This window comes from Poecilia mexicana, unplaced genomic scaffold (genome assembly GCF_051168715.1).
Source record: "Poecilia mexicana isolate PSO_F unplaced genomic scaffold, ASM5116871v1 ptg000087l_RagTag, whole genome shotgun sequence".
Lineage (NCBI taxonomy): Eukaryota > Metazoa > Chordata > Actinopteri > Cyprinodontiformes > Poeciliidae > Poecilia > Poecilia mexicana.
This window is the reverse complement of record NW_028263431.1, coordinates 3,571-22,724: the sequence shown is the minus strand read 5'-3', so window position 1 is coordinate 22,724 and position 19,154 is coordinate 3,571. Positions and strand designations below refer to the sequence as shown.

At 38.4% G+C, this 19,154-nt stretch overlaps 2 long non-coding RNA genes across 3 annotated transcripts; one reads left to right on the top strand and one right to left on the bottom strand.

Moving 5' to 3' along the window:
* The first annotated feature begins 426 nt into the window (after nucleotides 1–426).
* On the top strand, nucleotides 427–16,779 carry LOC148152360 (uncharacterized). Its single transcript, XR_015762295.1, has 2 exons — nucleotides 427–699; nucleotides 16,232–16,779. It is a non-coding gene; the product is annotated as an uncharacterized LOC148152360 (long non-coding RNA).
* On the bottom strand, nucleotides 2,909–4,057 carry LOC148152361 (uncharacterized). Of its 2 annotated transcripts, XR_015762294.1 has the most exons (3): nucleotides 3,706–4,057; nucleotides 3,522–3,636; nucleotides 2,909–3,457 (listed from the first exon to the last, which is right to left on the bottom strand). It is a non-coding gene; the product is annotated as an uncharacterized LOC148152361 (long non-coding RNA). The 2 variants fall into 2 exon arrangements; XR_015762293.1 differs by having other exon boundaries at nucleotides 3,522–4,057.
* Nucleotides 16,780–19,154: the final 2,375 nt, after the last annotated feature.

Below are 19,154 nucleotides of genomic sequence, written 5' to 3'. Positions count from 1 at the left end.
ATTTCTTACCTTAATCAACTGATTCTGATTTTCTCAGACACCGATTTTGTTTGAAAAGTTATGAAATATGCCAAGAAAATTAAGTGGGCAACAGTGGGATGACTATCTGAAACCATGCACATGCAGACATGACCTAGTGGGCAGGTCTGTCATTTGCTCTGCGGTGAGAGCAAATGAGGACAGTGACTGATTTTCAGACCTTGGAGGGGGTAGATAAGATTGATGGATGAGATTGGTCCTGTGTTCTGTCGGTCCTGACACAGCGAATCTGGGCCAATTTATTGCTGCATTTTTAATTCTAAAAAATATCTTATATGAAATTCTCGGTGCATATGTGAGCTTACTGTAGCTATGCAGAAACTGAAACTCATGTCCTGATATGAGTGCTGGGACTCTCCTCAGGGCGTAAAGCAGTCATTAACAATCTCAGTTGGTTAACTGGAATTAAATGAAACATATATTCAAATGTGCCTTGCTTACTCAGTCACTCAGTTGTCTTACTATAGAAATGTGTCTCTATACAGAGGATGCAGGAACTTACTTCCCCAGTATCAAGAGGGATCCAGCCCGTTACTTGCAGCCCTGCTCAGACTCTGTGAAGACCTGGCTGCGCAGCATGAAGACCGCTGGGAAGATCCTCATCCTCATCACCAGCTCCCACAGTGACTACTGCAAACTCATCTGTGAATTCATCCTAGGGTAAGAGACTGAACCAGTCTTTCACTCTGGAGTGACACCAACTCTGGAGGTCTCTGATGTGTCAACTCTCTCACGTGTCATCAGGTTTTATTTTACTTTGTGTTGGCTCACTTGTTCTGTTCATTTGAGTTGAAGCGGTTGAGTGTCTACATCCTCCTGTTATTTAACAGGAGGATGTAGATGTAGCTGTGGAGGAGCTCTGTTAGTTTCTGGTGTGTCAGTGGAAAGACAGTAACATACTGATATTCTTTCACACTCAAGAAAATAAAAGGGATGAGTCATTCAAAGACAGATTCTGGCTGCTAATAAAGAACAATGAAATAATCTTCATATTTTTTATTTGTCGTATACAAATATATTTGTATGCAAATAACTTGTGCGTCAAAACTGGATACGCTTCAGTTTTATCCCGTTTTACCAACTGGATACCAAGTGGAGGCAAAACTGGATACTCTCTCTCCAACCAATCACACACATACACACACATATTTCTACTCGTTTGGCATTTAGCCCTAACACTTATCCTAACGTTAAGTAAAACTTACTTCACGTCATACTTCTAAACATAATCCCTGGGCCTACAAAAAGAGGGTCCACCACATTAGCACTGGGCTTTGGCCCCATACGCCCATTGGTCTTCAGAGGATTATTAAATTTGGTGGACCCTGGGGGGATCACGTGATGCACGATGCGGAATAGTTGTGTGTCTTTCGTCTCCTTTCTGGGTCGAAGTAAAACTATTAAAGACAACAACCCACCGTGTGAGCTGAAACAGTTGTGGTAAGCTTCGACATATCTCTAGATAATTTTTATGTACCTGCTGCATCGAGCAAAAAGAAGAAAGGAGGTGGCAAAGGTGGGGCTAATACTAGCATACCCGCAGCTAGCCAAAATGACCGAGACTGTGACTGAAGATATGGAGCAGGGGTGCATTGTGAGTGACGTGGAAGAAGCTAATACTCTATAAGAAGACACTATAGTAGAGCGAGTTACTAAGAATATCGAAGAAATACTGGACAGAAAAGTAGCTGCAATTCTTAAATCAGTTTCTGAACTCTCAGAGAAATTCAACAGCATGATGTGGCGAATGGCTACTGCTGAACAGCGCATTTCTGATCTGGAGGATGTAACAACCAGAAGTGCACCCAGAATGGACGGTATGGAGAAAACTGTTAAAAGGGCACTGGAAAGGCTGGACAGTTTCAAAAATCACAGCGGGCGCCAGAACATTAAGATTATGTGTCTAAAAGAAGCCATCAAAGGCAGAGAACCGGTGGCTTTTTTCGAGGCGTGGATTCCTAAAGTCCTGGGACTGCAGCAGACACGGAAAAAAATCGAAAGAGCCCACCGTACAGGACCCTCGGCGGGACGAAACGACCAAGACCATCCGCGAGCAGTCCTGGTGAGGCTACACAACCACATCGATAAACAAAAGATTCTCGGCGCTGCAAGGAATAAAGGAATAATTCAGGTAGAAGATTGCAGAGTCTCCTTTTACCAAGACTTTTCTGCAGTAATCATAAAGAGACAGGAATCCTCAGGCGCTCGGCGACGGCTGCGAGGCCGGCGTCAATACGCGTTCTTGTTCCCTCTGGTTATCAAGATCTTCAGCCAAAATGGGACGACCACATCTCTTTCTGACATGAAAGAAATTAACGAATTCATCAAGACACTTCATAAATGACTTCACATGGATCTTTCCACACGTCCGAGCAGGCATAAAAGACTGTGCAATAATGCGAGGTAAACACAACACTCATAAGATTTGTACCTTAATAACAGTCATAATTTTAAATCAGTTCTGCTTATACTGTTTTACAACGGTACGTTGAGGTCAAACATCTTCATTATATCCGGCATTCGTATATCCACGGTGGCTTAATATTTAGACCCAGACAGGGCAGAGTGCTTAATTCTTTTTCTGATCTTGGTTTTTCACTGGCCCCCACACCTGCTGTACCTTAGAGTTAGGCTATGACAAGTTTGTTATTGTTATCTTTTTATGTTACAGTTTCTTTGTTGGAGGCTGGTCCAAGCTTTGTGTAATGTTTTGGTTTTTGCTTGGAACTTTTTTGTTGGCTTGTCAGTGTGGCGTTCCGTGGTTTGGACTATATAATGTTGTTTGTTGCCAACAACGCCACCTGGGGTTTTCACCCAGGAATTAATGAAAGGACACAGGTCCGGTTTTGCAAAAAAGCGAGAGACAGGCTTCAAGACAATAAAAATTTATTATGACAGGGAGTAAAAAAATACCTGTATCTGAACAAAAAGAAAATTCACAAAATAAATCCGACTAGGCTTACCGGTGGATACGGCCAGGTCCTGGATGGTAGGCTCCAAAGCAAAGAAATCAAAACAAACACCCGTGAGGTCACTCACTCCTTGTAAATCCCTCCACCTATTGGTATTAATCACTGCACAGTCACACCAAAAAGGGACGCCGCATCCAGTCCCGAGCGCACCACCGGTGGTCTAGAAAATAAAAATAAGAAAAGACAATTTGTTAAAAATACAGGCAATAAAAGAAATAAAAATGTCTAAATAAAACCATAAAAATCCCTGTGCTCGACGGCACAGCAAAATGAGCAACCCAGTCCTAATCCAATCCGAAATGAATGCGATCAGCCGCTCCTTGTTTCGATTTCGGAAGGGGGGGGGCGTGTCCCAGGCAGCCGGTCTCTCTCTCGCAACCGCTAAGTAAGCAGTGACTTGGTGCAGGCAAAGCAGCAGCGTTATGTGTGGCAATCAGTCGAGATTCCTAAATAATAAAACAGTTTAAAATAAAGGAATAAAAAACAAGATTTGTCACTCATTCCACCTACCGATTAGGCCAAGCTCTCCACACTTGCACCCAAATGGGAACGCTCAAATGTTGGCACTTTTTGCAGGAACCACCTCACCCACGATCAACGTGGAGGTAAATACGCCCGTCCGTTTCTGCTGATAAAAGGCTCTACATGACTACAATGTATAAGCAGCTGTAAATACGCAGGTAGCCAACCTCACCTGTACTCGGCGCACAGACAGCTCAACACGGAAGCGCGGTGTGTCAACAGCAAACAACGTCAGACTTCTTCTTCTTCTTCTTCTTTTTGTTTTATGGCGGTTGGCAAACAACTTTCAGGTGCATTACCGCCACCTTCTGGACTGGAGCATGAACCAGATGTCTAATCCCTATAGTCTCCCTATTAGACCTGTTTTTCTAAGAAACCTAAACACGGAATTAAAAACCACATCTCCAGATGATTTTTGTAGCAGATCTCTAATATTTAATTTAACTTTATTCCTATTTAACTCTTCTACTAATTCCTCTCTTTCTAGATTATATTTATTACATTCCATAAAAATATGTATAACTGTTTCCATCTTTCCACAAAAATTACATAACCCCGTACTATGTTTATTTATTATTTTCAAAGTGCTATTTAACCCTACATGTCCAAATCTTAACCTAGATATAATATCTTCCTCTTGTTTATTCCTATTTTCTTTTCTACACTCCCCCACTTTTTTTTGAATATTATAATAAAACCTTGCTTTCTTTTCACCCTCCCACTGTTCCTGCCACTTCTTCTTGTAATATATTTTACTTATACTCCTTATCTCATTTTTACTATACTTAACTTCCAGTTCAACTTCATTTCTCTTACTCGCACTCTTTGCAAATGTATCTGCTAATTCATTTCCAACTATTCCGGTATGAGCCGGAATCCAAATAAATTTAACAGTAGATCCATTTTTTCCCATTTTATGTATTGATTTATTTATATCTATCAGAATGTCTTGTCTTGCTTCCGACTCTTGTTCCATAATACTTATTAATGCACTACTTGAGTCAGAACAAATTAACACTTTCTTTTCGCTTAATTTTTCACTCCATTTTAACGCCATTGAAATAGCCAGTAACTCTCCTGTGTATACATTCAAACTATCCGTTAACCTTTTATTTTCCATAATGTTTAAATCTGGAATTATAAATGCTATTCCTACTCTATCATTTATCATTTTCGATGCATCTGTGTATATTTGTAAGTATTCTCCATATACCCTTCTTATGTATCTTTCCACCTCTCCTTCTACCGTTTGTTTTCCTTCTTCCAACAATGTTAAATCAACTTTCATCTCTTTTTGTATCCAAGGCAGATTACATGAAAAATCCACCACCGGGCTAATTAAACATTGATTTAATCCTATTTCCTTTATGTCCTTATTTATTATCCATCCAAAACTATTTACATTTACACTCTTAACACTTTCTTGGCATGGTTGTAATATATTATTTATAGGATAATTTCTTTTATGCCCTTTTACGTTTGCCCAAAACCCTACTCCTAATTGTTTCCTTCTTAACTCCAATGGCATTTCCCCCATTTCTACCTGTAGTGCTGACACTGGTGTCGTCTTCATTGCCCCACAGCAAATTCTTAACGCTTGATACTGTATTTTATCTATTTCTTTTAATAAGTGACTTGAGGCAGAATTATATACCACACATCCATAATCTATTACCGATCTAATAAGTCCAATATATAATATTTTCAAAGTTTTCCTACCTGCTCCCCATTCTTTGCCTCTTAAACACTTCATGATATTTAATATTTTTTTACTTCTCTCTATTATTTTACTAATATGTATTTTCCACAACGTCAGACTGGAGCTCACCTCTGCTTTTATACTGAGCGCCCTCTGGCGCTATTGGCCCACTTGCAGTCACCCTGCCAGCAGGTGCAGTCTCCACCTCTTCCTGCTTGCACATGGAATGTAAAAGGTTCTAATAATGCAGTAAAAATGATTCTATTCTAAATAGTTTAAAGAAGGACTGGACCCAAGTACCGTAGAAACTCATCTCACAGACGAGGAACATAAAAAATATTTAAGAGAATGGGTAGGACAAGTTCATTTCTCATCATATTCAACAAATAAAAGGGGGGATCATAATTTTAAGACATAAAAATCTCCCTTTCACAGCTTTAGATACATTTAAAGACATGGAAGGTAGAGTCATCTTGATTAAAGGTACTCTATATGGAGAGAGTTTTTTACTTGGTACTGTATATGGCCCAAACATGAATGATGAGGATTTCTTCGCTGTGCTTCTTAATCAAATTGCTGAATGGATTGCCCAAACATACTTATCAGAGGTGATTTTAACTGCTCTTTATGCCCTGTCATGGACAGGTGCCCTCCCCAAAACACCCAGTCTAAAAACTATTTTAGAAGAACTGGATTTAATAGACATATGGAGGCATTTCAACCCCTTAACAGAAAGCTTCACTTTTCACTCGTTGCCACATTCAATGATGACACACATTGATTATTTGTTTATGTCGAATTATTTGGTCCACTTTGTGGAAGAGTCAGAGATGGGAACTGTTTCCCTCTCTGACCATGCTCCTGTTATGCTGGTGATGCAACCGGCCAGACCACTGGATCACACAGCTTCATGGAGGTTAAATAGATTGCTGCTGCTGCTAAATGAAGACTTTACAAAATTGCTAGAAGAGCAGACAGATGTTTATTTAGAATTCAATGATGATAATAGTACTGACTAGAGGTGTGCCGATCGATCGGTCACCGATCATAATCGGGCCGATTTTCGTGAAAAAGTGCATGATCGGTGATCGGCGATCATTGTCTCTTTTACCGATACCGATCACCTCTTTTCCAGCCTGCCTGTGCAGCTGGTCTCCTCTTTCCTTCACTCTGCGCAAACGCGCAGCAACAAATCCTAAGCGATGTGGAACTATAACGCACTGAGTGAAAGGGGAAGTTTGAGTGTTGCAGCGGAAAATTGAAGTAGGTCAAAATGCATCAACACAACGAAGCTAATATGACATAAAAACAAAGCCATACTTGACGGAGTTTGGCTACATCGAGGCTCACTGCAGTAAAAAAGACATACGGAGGATCAGATAGCAGGTAAAGCAGCGCACAGCTACAAACACTCACCCGGATTAGCATGACGGTCAGAAAGCTAAACAAATAACCCACAAAATTATTTAAGTCTTCGAGCTGCGATGTAAGACGCTGGTTCTGCTCTCCTGTTGAACCGCTGCTACGCTACAGGTAGTAATATCTGACAGACGGAGCTTCGCTTCTGCTCCACCTGGTAGTGACTCTCACACCGAACCTGTTTAAAGCTGCAGCATCTAACTTAAAAAAAATAAATTTTACATACGTTTTAAAACTTTCGCTGTCCTAACATGAGACAGATAATCTCTAAAAAAATAATCCATCTCCTCCCTGTTCTGCATAATTACTCCGCTCAGTCAGAAACAGCCAATCAGAGCTAGCAGTAACCAGCTAGCCGCCATGCTATCAGGAAGTTTTCATTCAGTAACTCTGGATTGTTTATTGTAATGGATCCTGTTTTTGCCTTTGAATGTTAAGTTTTATACTTGAACTTCTTGGCAATGTTGAGAGGTTTTATTTTGGCTCTTTGCATTATTTAGCCTCTTCAGAGCCTTCATATGTTATCAGTCTGTTAAAGATATTATTATCAATAGCAGTACAATTTGCACAATGCCTGTTTTGTTTAGTTTTCTTCTTGAAAAAAGTTATTAAAAACAAGTTTTTGTCTAAATTAAGGTGAATTCATGGTTCCTTTTTCCACATAATGTAACCGGTAGTGTTTATGATAAAAAATAAATAAATAATAATTATGTGATCGGTATCGGTGATCGGTATCGGTGTATCGGCCCTCATGGGTGATCGGTATCGGTATCGGCAGGAAAAAACCTGATCGGCACATCCCTAGTACTGACCTCAGATTGGTATGGGATGCTCATAAGGCAATATCATATTCCAGTCGTAAGATGAAAGAACGATTAGCAGAACAAAATAAAATTGAAAACAAAATTTAAAAACTTGAAGAGGAATATATTGTATCCAAATCAGGTAAAATTCTAGGGGAACTAAAAACAGCTCGGGCTTCTCTATCTGATATAATAACAAAGAAAGCTGACAAGGATATATTATTTGCACAGCAAAAGTTCTTCGAACACGGAAACATACCAAACAAATATTTGACAAGATTAGTAAACAAATCCTCTGGTACAAACTTTATATCCTTAATTCAGGATGAAAACGGTCATTGTCATATGGATAATAAACATATAAATGAATGCTTCAAACGGTTTTATGAAAAATTGTACTGTTCTGAAATAAAAAAAGACGCACTAGAACATGAACTGCTGGATAACTTAAATATTCCACAATTGGCACCAGAACAGGCAAACTTATTAGAAGGACCTGTAACAACTGTAGAAATCAAAAAGGCCTTCTCTTCACTCCAATCTGGTAAATGTCCAGGTGCTGACGGATATCCTGTTGAATTTTTTAAAACCTTAAAAGGTGAAATTAGCTCATTACGAGTCTTTAATACATCTCTTGAAAAATCTAAACTACCTGATACCATGTATATGGAAAATATTATTGTAATCCCAAAGAAAGATAAGACCCAGAACAATGTTCGTCATATCTACCAATTAGTTTGCTTGGTGTTGACATGAAGATTTTAATCCAAGATTTTGGCCACTAGATTGGAAAAGGTAGCCTGCAACATAGTCAACATAGACCAAGCTGGCTTTATAAAGGAGCGTTTGTCATCAAATAATTCCAGACGAATTATCAGTATTATTCAACACCTTAATCAGACACAAATACCTGGTATCATTGTCTCAATAGATGGTGAAAAGGCCTTCGACCGTGTCAAATTGGAGTACATGTTTGAAGTGCTATGGAGATTTGGACTTGGAGAAAATTTTATAAACTGGGTAAAACTTCTTTATAAAAAGCCCACAGGTTGACAAATGGTCTCTTGTTTGCACCCTTTGGGCTGGGAAGGTGGATGGCACAGGGAAGCCCTCTTTCTCCAAGCAATGATATTAAAGGTATAATAATAGGAACTAAAGTGTATAAAATATTATTATACACTGATGATATACTTTTAACTTTGACAGATCCTGTGAAATCTATCCCGGCTCTAATTGTGTCAACAAATTTGGTAAGATATCTGGGTATAAGGTAAATTATGGTAAATCAGAAATAATGCCTTTAAATGCCTGTGACCTATGGAGAACCAGCATTCATCAAACCATTTCGATGGGCTCCTACAGGATTAAAATATCTAGGAATACACATTACACCTAGAATTAGCCAGCTGTACTCAAAAAACATCAATCCCATGATTATTCATATTAAGGATAAGTTGGTGAGATGGAAGAAGCTCCCCATATACTTTCTGGGGAGAGTTGGCCTTATTAAGATGATAATTCTCCCTAAGTTTATTTATCCAGTGTCTATGTTGTTTTTGTTTATAGACTCTAAAGATCTAGTTGGAACCAATAAAGCAATATCAGAATTTGTTTGGGCAGGCAGAAAACCTAAAATTAAAGATGAAGTCTTACAACTTCCCAAATCCTTGGGTGGATGGTTGAGAACAATCTACTGTCTTTACATGCAAGAATTATTTCACAGTGGGCTACCCACAAGCATGCTCATCCATGGCTTGAGATCAAGGAAAGTATTTGTAAACCTTGTCACCCTATAAATATGTTAAATAAACAAAACTGAGAACTCCCACTCATTGTCAAATATAACTTTCTAATTACTAATGCTATTAAGGCATGGGGCATTCTCAGGAAAATATTTGGTCAGAAAAAAATTTCTCATCCCTGACAACATTGGTAGACAACCTGGATCTGACAGTAGAGGGTGCTGGTCCTGATCTAGGTTTTGGCAAGATGCTGGGATTACTAGGATACATGATCTATGGAATAATGGAAAATTCAAGACATTTGAGGACTTAAGAACACAGTGTGACATTGTCTCCAGGGACTTTTATAAATATCTTCAACTAAGGCAAAAATGGACTCACTTGAGTTCCCAGGAGATTATTATTTGCTTGAGAAAACAATTCTTGATTGTCATAAACGTGGGAGATTTGTGTCAAGATTCCATGCTGAATTACAACCCTAAGGAAAGATAATATGGAGATCAACCTGAAACATAACTCTGAAAAGCACAATTGATTCAGAAGCGTGGGAAGACATTTTGACTCTCCCTTCCAGAATCTTAGTATGTAACCGATATAAAGAAATGCAATATAATATTTTGCACAATGTATACATATCTCCATATATATATATATATATCAAGTACACACCATAAACTCTCCAAATTGTCCCAAATGTAAAGTAACCACAGGAACTAGAATTCACTGTTTATGGCAGTGTTTCTCAACCTTTTTTGGGCCAGCACCCCCCCAGCCTTTATCCAGGTCCCTCACCGCCCCCCACCAAAGAATTTGTAGGCTACTTTGCACTGATTATTATTTTATTATTAATGTTACTATCACTATTGTAGATGTTTTGATTTTTATGCTTGTTTCTGTATTTATCAAAAATAATTTCCCAGAGAACAAAAAGCCATGGGAATAGGAATTATTTTCACTCACAGGTCTCTATGAAAAATGTAATGAACATTCAAGTTAAAATCGGTAGGCCTAACAGCAGCCAATCAGAGTGGAAAAAATATTCTTATTTTGTGCCATTTTCTAGTTGTTAAATATTCCACAAAATGACCAGATAAAAGATGTTCAACATGCCAGTTTAAACTTTCAACTATTTGCAAAACGACTGAACATTAAAACATGGATAGAACTGTAACTACATTAATCATAGCTCTTCTTCTCTTCAGTGTTTGTTGGTTTCTGGTGGTGCACCTCTGTGCTGACCCTACAGGGAAACTGTAAAGGACCGAATAGCTGTCAAGTCTTGATAAGATGATCACTCTTTATAATTCTTTTTCAAAGGCTTTCATGACGAGGGAAATCAGTGTAGCAGGTTTAAAATCATTAAGACCTGGGCTTTTTCCAGGCTTACAGCATCTAAAAGATTCAGCCACAGAGAGAACATCAAAGGGGATGTGACCAGAGCAGAGAAGTTTGTTTTTCAGATTTGAAATCTCATTACTAAAAATCAAAAGAATCAAACCTAAGGTAAAACATGTTGAACTCATTTGCCAATCGGCTATCAGAATTAAAACCAGTAAGAACAACCTTCCTGATGCACTTAATCTCTGATCTAAAAATTGTTTATAAACCATTACAAACTGGGCCTAATCTTTTATAGACAAGGAAAAAACATTTCCAGCTTTTCCTTGTAATTCAATTTTGCATTTTATATTTCATTCTTAATTTCTATTTTAAGCAAATTCACCTCTTCAAGCTTTCCTTCACAGAATACCTTTCTTGTTTTGTTCAACAGATTTTTCAACAATTTTGACATCCAGGGTTTGCTATTTGGAAATATTTTAATTGTTTTTTTTTATTACACAGACTTAACGGAACGTCACATAGGTGCTTATAACATCAGTCAGGTCGTCAACATCACTATATGATTCCTTAAAAGGATCAAGGACTAGTTGAACATGTTGGCTTAAATATGTTGCAATTTTCCTATTACTCAAAAAATTGCTGTTTGTGATATGCCAAAATTCATAATTACTTAAAAAAAATTTTTACATCTTTTATGTATCTTTCACCCATAGAGGTCGCCATTTTTTCACCGATGGGTCGATGATGCATTCTGGTCTATTCTGTACTGTAGTCCATAGAGTAAACACAGGAAGGCTAACTTTACCGGAGTAGTTGTTTATCATATCGCGTTTGACTGGCGTAATTTTAGATAATGCTACACTGTGTCACTATTGGCTGTAATTAAAAAAAAAATCAAACTAAAAATTTAGGCAAATCTGGATAATATCCCACATGAAAGAAAGGAGAACGAAGTGCGAGAGCCGGAGTGGGACACAACGTCCGAATGACCTAATCTGGAACCTGAACACTCATTTATACCAGCAGAACCAATGAAGGCTCTAACAGGTCATCGTTACCTTAACGAGCTAAAAATAAAATAAATGCCGTGCTGAGACATGGAGAGCTGAACACTCTTTCAGATGCTAACAGGAGCTATACTGACATCACCGATCCAACCAGGCCCATGGAGGTCCAGTGTCGGTGGTAAAGTCTGGTGTCGCTGTTACCACTGCACCGAACCTCCTTCAACAGGAGTCTTGAATCTTTGTGATATTGGATAACAAAAAAGAGCATGGGTATCCATCCCCCCATGTTTATCCCTAGAGGGGTCGCCAGGTGTGCTGGTGCTTATCTCTAGCTGTTGATGGGCGAGAGGCAGGGTCACCCTGGACAGGTTGCCAGTCCATTGCAGGGATTTGTTTTAATAAAACTAAAATAAAAAATAAGGAAGGAAATGACATAATACTGAGATTTTGAAGTTATAAGAATCATGAGAAGCACGTGGATTTTCAGTTACATGCTGAATATTTATGTTGCCTTTTCACAGTACAGTATTGGTGAATTTTTCTATGGAACACAACTCCCAATTATTTGCAAAAAATTTGCTTATTTGCAGATGTATATGTTGTACATATGTAAAATATTTAAAAGCTACTTCACTGTGTGAAACAAAATAACTTCTGTACAAAATCGACAGTAGGAAACTTATTCAGAATTGATTTAACTACAAAATAATTGTATTTCTATTTTTTAGGTTTTTAAAAGAAAAAAGATCAGACTTGCACAAAAGGGAATAAAAACATTTTCTTCAAAGAAACTTTGATTTTAAATAAATTGTTTTTAATGCAAAGACACAAATTTTTTTTAATAATATTTCTTGTACTATTAGTGTAAACAGTCTGCCAAAAGTAGCATTTATTTATTATCTTTACATATTGAAAAATTGCTTGGTTCTTTTAACATTTCACCAAATTTTAATGAACTGGAGAAATAACCACCTTCAATCTAAAGAGGGGTCTAACACCACTGTTAGATTGATGTGTGTTAGTCTTTAATGCAAGAATCCCACAAGGATTGAAATTGCCTATCTTTGTTCTAGACACCCGAGTGTGAGTCTCGGTTTGCCACCCTGTGGATGACCCGACTTGGGCCAATTCAAGGACCGCACTTGAACACGCTGTTTCATGTGTTTCTGATACTGTAGTGTGCATGTGCCAACGTGTATGCAGCCTGCTGCAGTTACTCCTTCTCGTGTTTTGAGTCATAATCTTTTTCTTCACTGTAGAGATACTTGGCCACAACAACTTGGCCGCATCGTTTACACCAGAGATCAGTTGATTGCAATGCAGGCAACCATGAGGACAGTGAGGAAGTGGTCAGAGGAGGTCACTGACACACGACAAGGATGTTTTGAGGCCATTTAATGGCAGGCTCTTTGTGAGCAGAATACGGAGGACATTGATGAGCTCACCGAGTGAGCTCATCAATGTCCTGTTTTCACACGTTTTATTATTATAAAACACAGCAAACTAATGGTGGTAGAGGGCCGCACTGGGTTAACTTAGGGAATCTCATCTGTCCGTGTATCAATCAACTCCAAACCTCTTCTTTGGTCTGTCACAATTTTCGATTTATTCTATTTTCATTGTCATGCTCCAAACCTTGCGAGGACTGACCACCCTGATCACCCGCTTCCTGATACACACACAGCCACCGCGCCAGCAACTTTCCTATTCATACTTAATGACAGTCACATCGACACACCCACCACCAGGTGTCAAAGCCGCTGCTCCTGTCATATCAATAATTACTTATTTCATTCACATGGCTCTTATAGAGCCTCAGTGAAAATGTGTTTATTATTATTAACTCTTTGGTGCAAAAAACTGATTGAAACTCTATTTAACTGCATGTTTATGTCTGTTAAGGCTCAGATGGAACGGCACTGAAAGCAGCCCTTTAAACCATTCAGACTACAAACACAACAGAGACACAATCAAAACTGTCAGATGACCTGATAATAACTCAGAAATAATCCAAATAGTTTGGATGTATTTTTATTTATTTCGTACTTACCGAAAGTTTCTGTTTATATCATAAGTTTGTTGTGCCTTTCTATACTAAAAAAAGAGATATAAAACGTCAGATATTTCACAAGGAGATATTAACATGGAAAACCCTCAACATAACCTTGTAATAAAGCAGAAAGTATGGCGGCCACCATAAGGGCTTACAGTGTTCAATTCAATTGCCGCATGAACTGATCAGTAGATTATTGCGAGGGAATGCAAAAGAAAAAAAAATTCTCATTTCCCCTGGGCGGCTCTGTAGAATCCTTTCCCTTTCTGTTTAATATTATGTATGTGTATATTATTAATATTATGTAATTTTAATATTATGTATCTGTCTCATTGCCACTGGGGCAATGAGACAGAGTTCTTTTCTGTAGGCAGCACTGTTCTAAAAAGAAGTTGAACCTGAAAATTAGCAATAAAGTTAACACAGCTATCTGATGAATAGAAGTGTGGTTCATTGTGAACATGAATACTGAACAAGAAATCTCAACAAGTATTTACTTACTGGTGTTTGTTTTTGTTTATGCTGCAGAGCCACAGTTGGCTCCTTACTTCAGACGGCTCTGACAGAGCTTGTGTAATTCCAAAGTGCTGCTGTTGCACCTCCTACACATTGAACTAAACCATTGTTTTAATAATGGCAAGGGACCTAAAAATTCATCCTTATTTTTTCTTATATGAATGGTGGATTTATTTTGTTTGTTTCTTTTGCCTTTTCATATTGATATTGTTTAAATACTAAGGTTTCTTTAGTTATTTTTGGGGGGGGGAGGTGGGAGTGGCCAAATCTACACATTTCCAAGATTGGGGGGGGATCTGACCCACCTGGGATTTCCTCCCAAAGATGTTAGAAGACAACTAGTGAGACTCCAAGGCTGCAGGCCTTGATGATGTACGCCAAGGATGCCCAAAACCTGCGCTCTAAAGGAGCTGTCCAACTCCAAATGAGCTGGAGAGCATGAGCCTTCAGAGGTCCCTGCGATGTGGAAAACATCCTGCATTGTTTCAGTGCAAAAGACGCAGCTTCCCTGTGTTTCCAAGGACAACAGGTCTGTGGCACTGACCTCCCACATCATGGAGACCCTGGACAGACTTGTCCTGGAGTCGCTTTGGCTCCTGGTCCAACCACTTTTGGACCCCTTACAATTTGTCTACCAGCCCAAACTTGTAGTTGAGGACACCACCATCTTCCTGCTCAAGCAAGTACAAACTCACCTGGACCAGATGTGGACCACCTGTAAGAATTATGTTTTTTGACTTCTCTAGTGCAATCAGCACCATCTGTGGTGGTTCTTTGGTCTTTGTCAATGTGGCAAAAACCAAGGAGCTGGTGGTGAATCTGAGGAGGAGGACCAGAAAGTAGGTGAGCACTATTACCATCCAGGGAGTCAATGTGGACATTGTGGAGAATTATAAATGTCTGTGTAAGAGCCAAAAATGTCAGTTTGTAACATTATTGATTATTGTGTATGATGTTTGCATATTTAGATATTTGATAATAAGATTCCATTTCCTTATGTTTTTTGTAGAAAAGCACCACCTAATGGGCGTAATTGAAATTGTGTGAAAAGTGCTGTGTCACTTAGTTTTATGAAAGGAAGTTGAATGTGGCGCATTCAACTAAGCTCTATACAGTTTTTTGACCGTTAAGTTACGGTACTTTACATGTGGAATGCTGTGCAAGATTAAAGAATCATCTGTAACATCTGTTCAAAGACAAGTAAAGTTCGTCAGACTTGTATGGATGTTGTAAGTACTTCTTTAATTCACTGAAAGATGCACAAAGGCATATCGTGGGACAGAAACGCGTCAACTGAGAGCTAAGCTAATGAAGGTCAACGAAAGAAAACGGAAACTTGTTAAACAATATAGTGGCTTACACTAAACGAATAAGCAGCCACTACAGTCCGAGTGGCTCCACATTGACAATAAATTGAACTGTTAACACTGACACTTCATGCTGAAAGGGCCAAAGTCACCTGAGGCAACTTTGACTTTGTAGCCATTACAGGCAGAAATAATGGCTACAGTCTGAGCATTGTCTACTCAGACTTGGGTAGACAATGCCTGAGTCTGAGTAACAAATCTAATTTTCTCTGCACTTATTTATATGTTATAGATTAACACTTGCATGTGCATCCTTATTTATTTATATTCAGTCATATAGAATTACTTACACTGTTAGGTATATATATTATAGAAACTCTCATGGTTATATTTGTATAATATTGAACACCTTGGATGGAGTTATGTTTGCTTATTATCTTGTCAACTAATAAGCAAAATCCCCTTGGAGATCAAGTATATTCTATATAGGCAATCACAGCTCTTAATCCTTCAAAGGTCTATGTCTAATAAAGTTCAGGTTGAAGGTCTAGATACCTCCTTACCCACAAAAAGCCTTAGGAAATGCCTCCATTCAGGGGCGTCTCATGTGGAAATGTTTTTTGTTCCCCCCCCCATGATTCAAAGTAAGAAATCTGCTCTGCTTCAATACTTTTTCAACAGTCCCTAGACAACGCTGTCTAGTTCTGCATGCTTTTCTTTAGAAACTAAGGCAAGGGAAACTGTTCAGTTTTTTGCTGCTCCTGTAGTCAGTGTATTTCAGCAAAACTTGTTTTTTGTCTTGATGTCACAGGAAGGACTTTGAGCAGCTGTTTGACGTCATCATCACAAACGCCCTGAAGCCTGGGTTCTTTTCCTTGATACCCCATCAGAGGCCCTTTAGGACCCTTAGTGAGTAGCAATGCATTCAGCCGTTTACCTGCACTCCAGTAACATTAACAGTCAGTTCATTCTTAACCCCTGTCAGAATAAAAAATTGTGAGTTGATGTCACTTTTCAACATGAAGAAAGTTTTATATTTGGAAATGGGACCATTGCAGGCCAGACATGAAGGATGGTGCTATTTCCTATAATATCGGCGATCTCACGTTTTTATTTTCTTTTGAAATCTGTGATATCTTCAACTTTAGGAAGGAGTTCCACTCTCATCATGTGTTTGGATGTCTCTTCTTTATTTACTTCAGCACAGCTCACAGTTCTTAACAATGGGCTCTTTGCACTTATGGCACTGACATCACATCTGCATGAGCAAATGGGGCTTTCTTGTTTCTGCTTTGAGTTACCATGACAGCTAGAAAAGACAAAGTCGTATTTCAGACACAAATAAAGCAATACTATGAACATTGTTGTCTTCCAAATATATTGGGCTTTTTAGTTTTCATGGATTTCCAAGCGATTCTGCATCAAGACAATGGTGGCTTGTAAATATTTGTCGCTACCAGTTAAAGCTAATGCAAAACAGCAAAGTCTACAGCCTTCTCTCTGGATCAAGTTTCTTCAGCCTAAAACTACCGAGGGAGACGGATGGTAAAGGAGCCATCCTGTGTTATTTCCATGGAATCACTTCTGTATTCAGCCTGAAAGAGTTTATGGGAACGAGAGAGCAGACCAGAGCCAGACAGCCGAGCAACTGATCCGCCTGTACATCCTGCTGTAAACATCGTCTTATCTGAGCTCTTCATAAGAAACATGCAAAACTAATAAAACAAAATAACACGGAGACCTTAAGGAACACGGCCATATTTTTCTAAAAGCAACAACTTTGAACCTGAACAGTCAGCTTGACTAGAACTCTGACACCAGAACTGCCCTACTGTTAAGCTATGAGGCTTGTTGTGCTTCCTCATCCTTTGGAAGCAAAAAGCCCGAACCGTAACCTCCCCCCAACTCCCCACCCCCGTTACTTGGTGTCTGACACTAATGACAATAAACACGCATAATATACTTGTAAATAAATACAAAATAAGGTAAAAACATTGTCGGTTAGAATGGATTAAAATGTTTAGATACTTGAATAGCACATTTTTACAAGAAAAATGTCCAAGAACATTGCCTAGCATAAGGTAAAGTTAATATTAGCCACAAAGCTTAAAGAAAGTAAAACTCACCTTTATATCTGTGAATGTATAACAAGGCGTACATCTTCTCCAGCTTACTTGTTGGGGCTTCAGATTGATGTACATTATTAATTGTTACCTTGGGCAAACCCTGCAAGCAAGTGTAAAGTGAGATTTTCAATAGACCGGAAACGACCAAGCCGCTTTTCCCTGAACGCGGAAACTGACGTGCAAAGATCCCATTTCTGTAGCTTTCTGTGTACTTCTAAATATGTTCCTTAGTTACATCTTTTGGGGTCTGCTACTGCCTCTAGTGGCATGGGTGTGGTAACACAACTGACTAACATCAATACATCATTATACCAGCTTACCACAAAATCTTTATTATTTCTTCAGCATTACTGGCACTGTAAGATATAAATTCTGTAGTAACTCACTGTACTTTCGTAATTGTCTAAAGGATGTAGAGCCGATTATATGACCTAAATAAGCTCTACTGTGAGCTGGACCTCCTTAAAGTGGGTTCAGTTTCCATCAATGGCTAACCTGTTGAAACTTTGGCAAATTTTAAATACCTTGGGTCATTTCTGGACAGTCAGCTCAGTTTTCCTCAAAACACTGACTATATTTTTAATTTTCACAGAAACTGTCTTTTAAGAAAACTCAGTCTTAGTCTGGAAACTCTAGAGCATGTGGGGGCACTTGTTGAGTGTTTTAACTTTACGTTAAAGACACACTTTTAAGAATTGTTTCAATGGCAGGTAAAATAGTGGTGAAATCACAAAAGTTCTGTTTCAACTGTTTGCTGAAAGAATATGGATATGGCAAAGAATATTTTAGCAAATAGCATCTGTCCTTTTTTTGTCAGTTTGGACCTCTGAGCTTATGAAGACATAATTGTGTCCCACTGACAACTAAGAACATCTATAAGGCGTAATTTATTCACAGTGCAATAACCATTCTTAACCAAATTAAATGACAGCATTTACCCGTGGCATGCAAAGTGTTTCATTCTATGCACAAATTGTTGACATTGTGATTGCATGAATATATTTGGCTCTACAATAATTTTATAGTTGTAGAGCCAAATAAATAGTTTTTGGCTCTTCATAAACTAATTGCTCTTCAAAATCTGAATTGATATTCAGATTCTTCATTTAATTTCACTTTGGGACCAATAAAGTATTTTTAAATTGAAGGGAATTCTACTTTATTTTTTATTTTTCTTAAAGACAAGATTTTGCACATTAAGAAATCCATTTAAAATATATACAAGTGCTGGTCATAATAGAATATCATAAAAAAGTTGATTTATGTCGTCAACTCCAGTCAAAAAGTGAAACTTGTATATTTCATTTGTTACAGACTGATATATTTCAACTGTTTCTTTTAGTGTTGATAACTCACAACTAATGGAAACCCCAAACTCAGTATCTCAGAAATTTAGATTATTTAAGACCAATACAAAAAAATGATTTTTTAGAAATGTTGGCCAACTGAAAAGTATGAACATATACAGTACTTAGTATAGCAGTGTTTCTCAATTATTTTCTGTCATAAGTCTGCCAGGGGTGGGGAGTATTAGGTTTCAGGGCTTGAGTGACCAGAGGAGTGACCAGAGGAGTGAGTGAGAAAATGACAGCCTTTGCCAGACAGGAG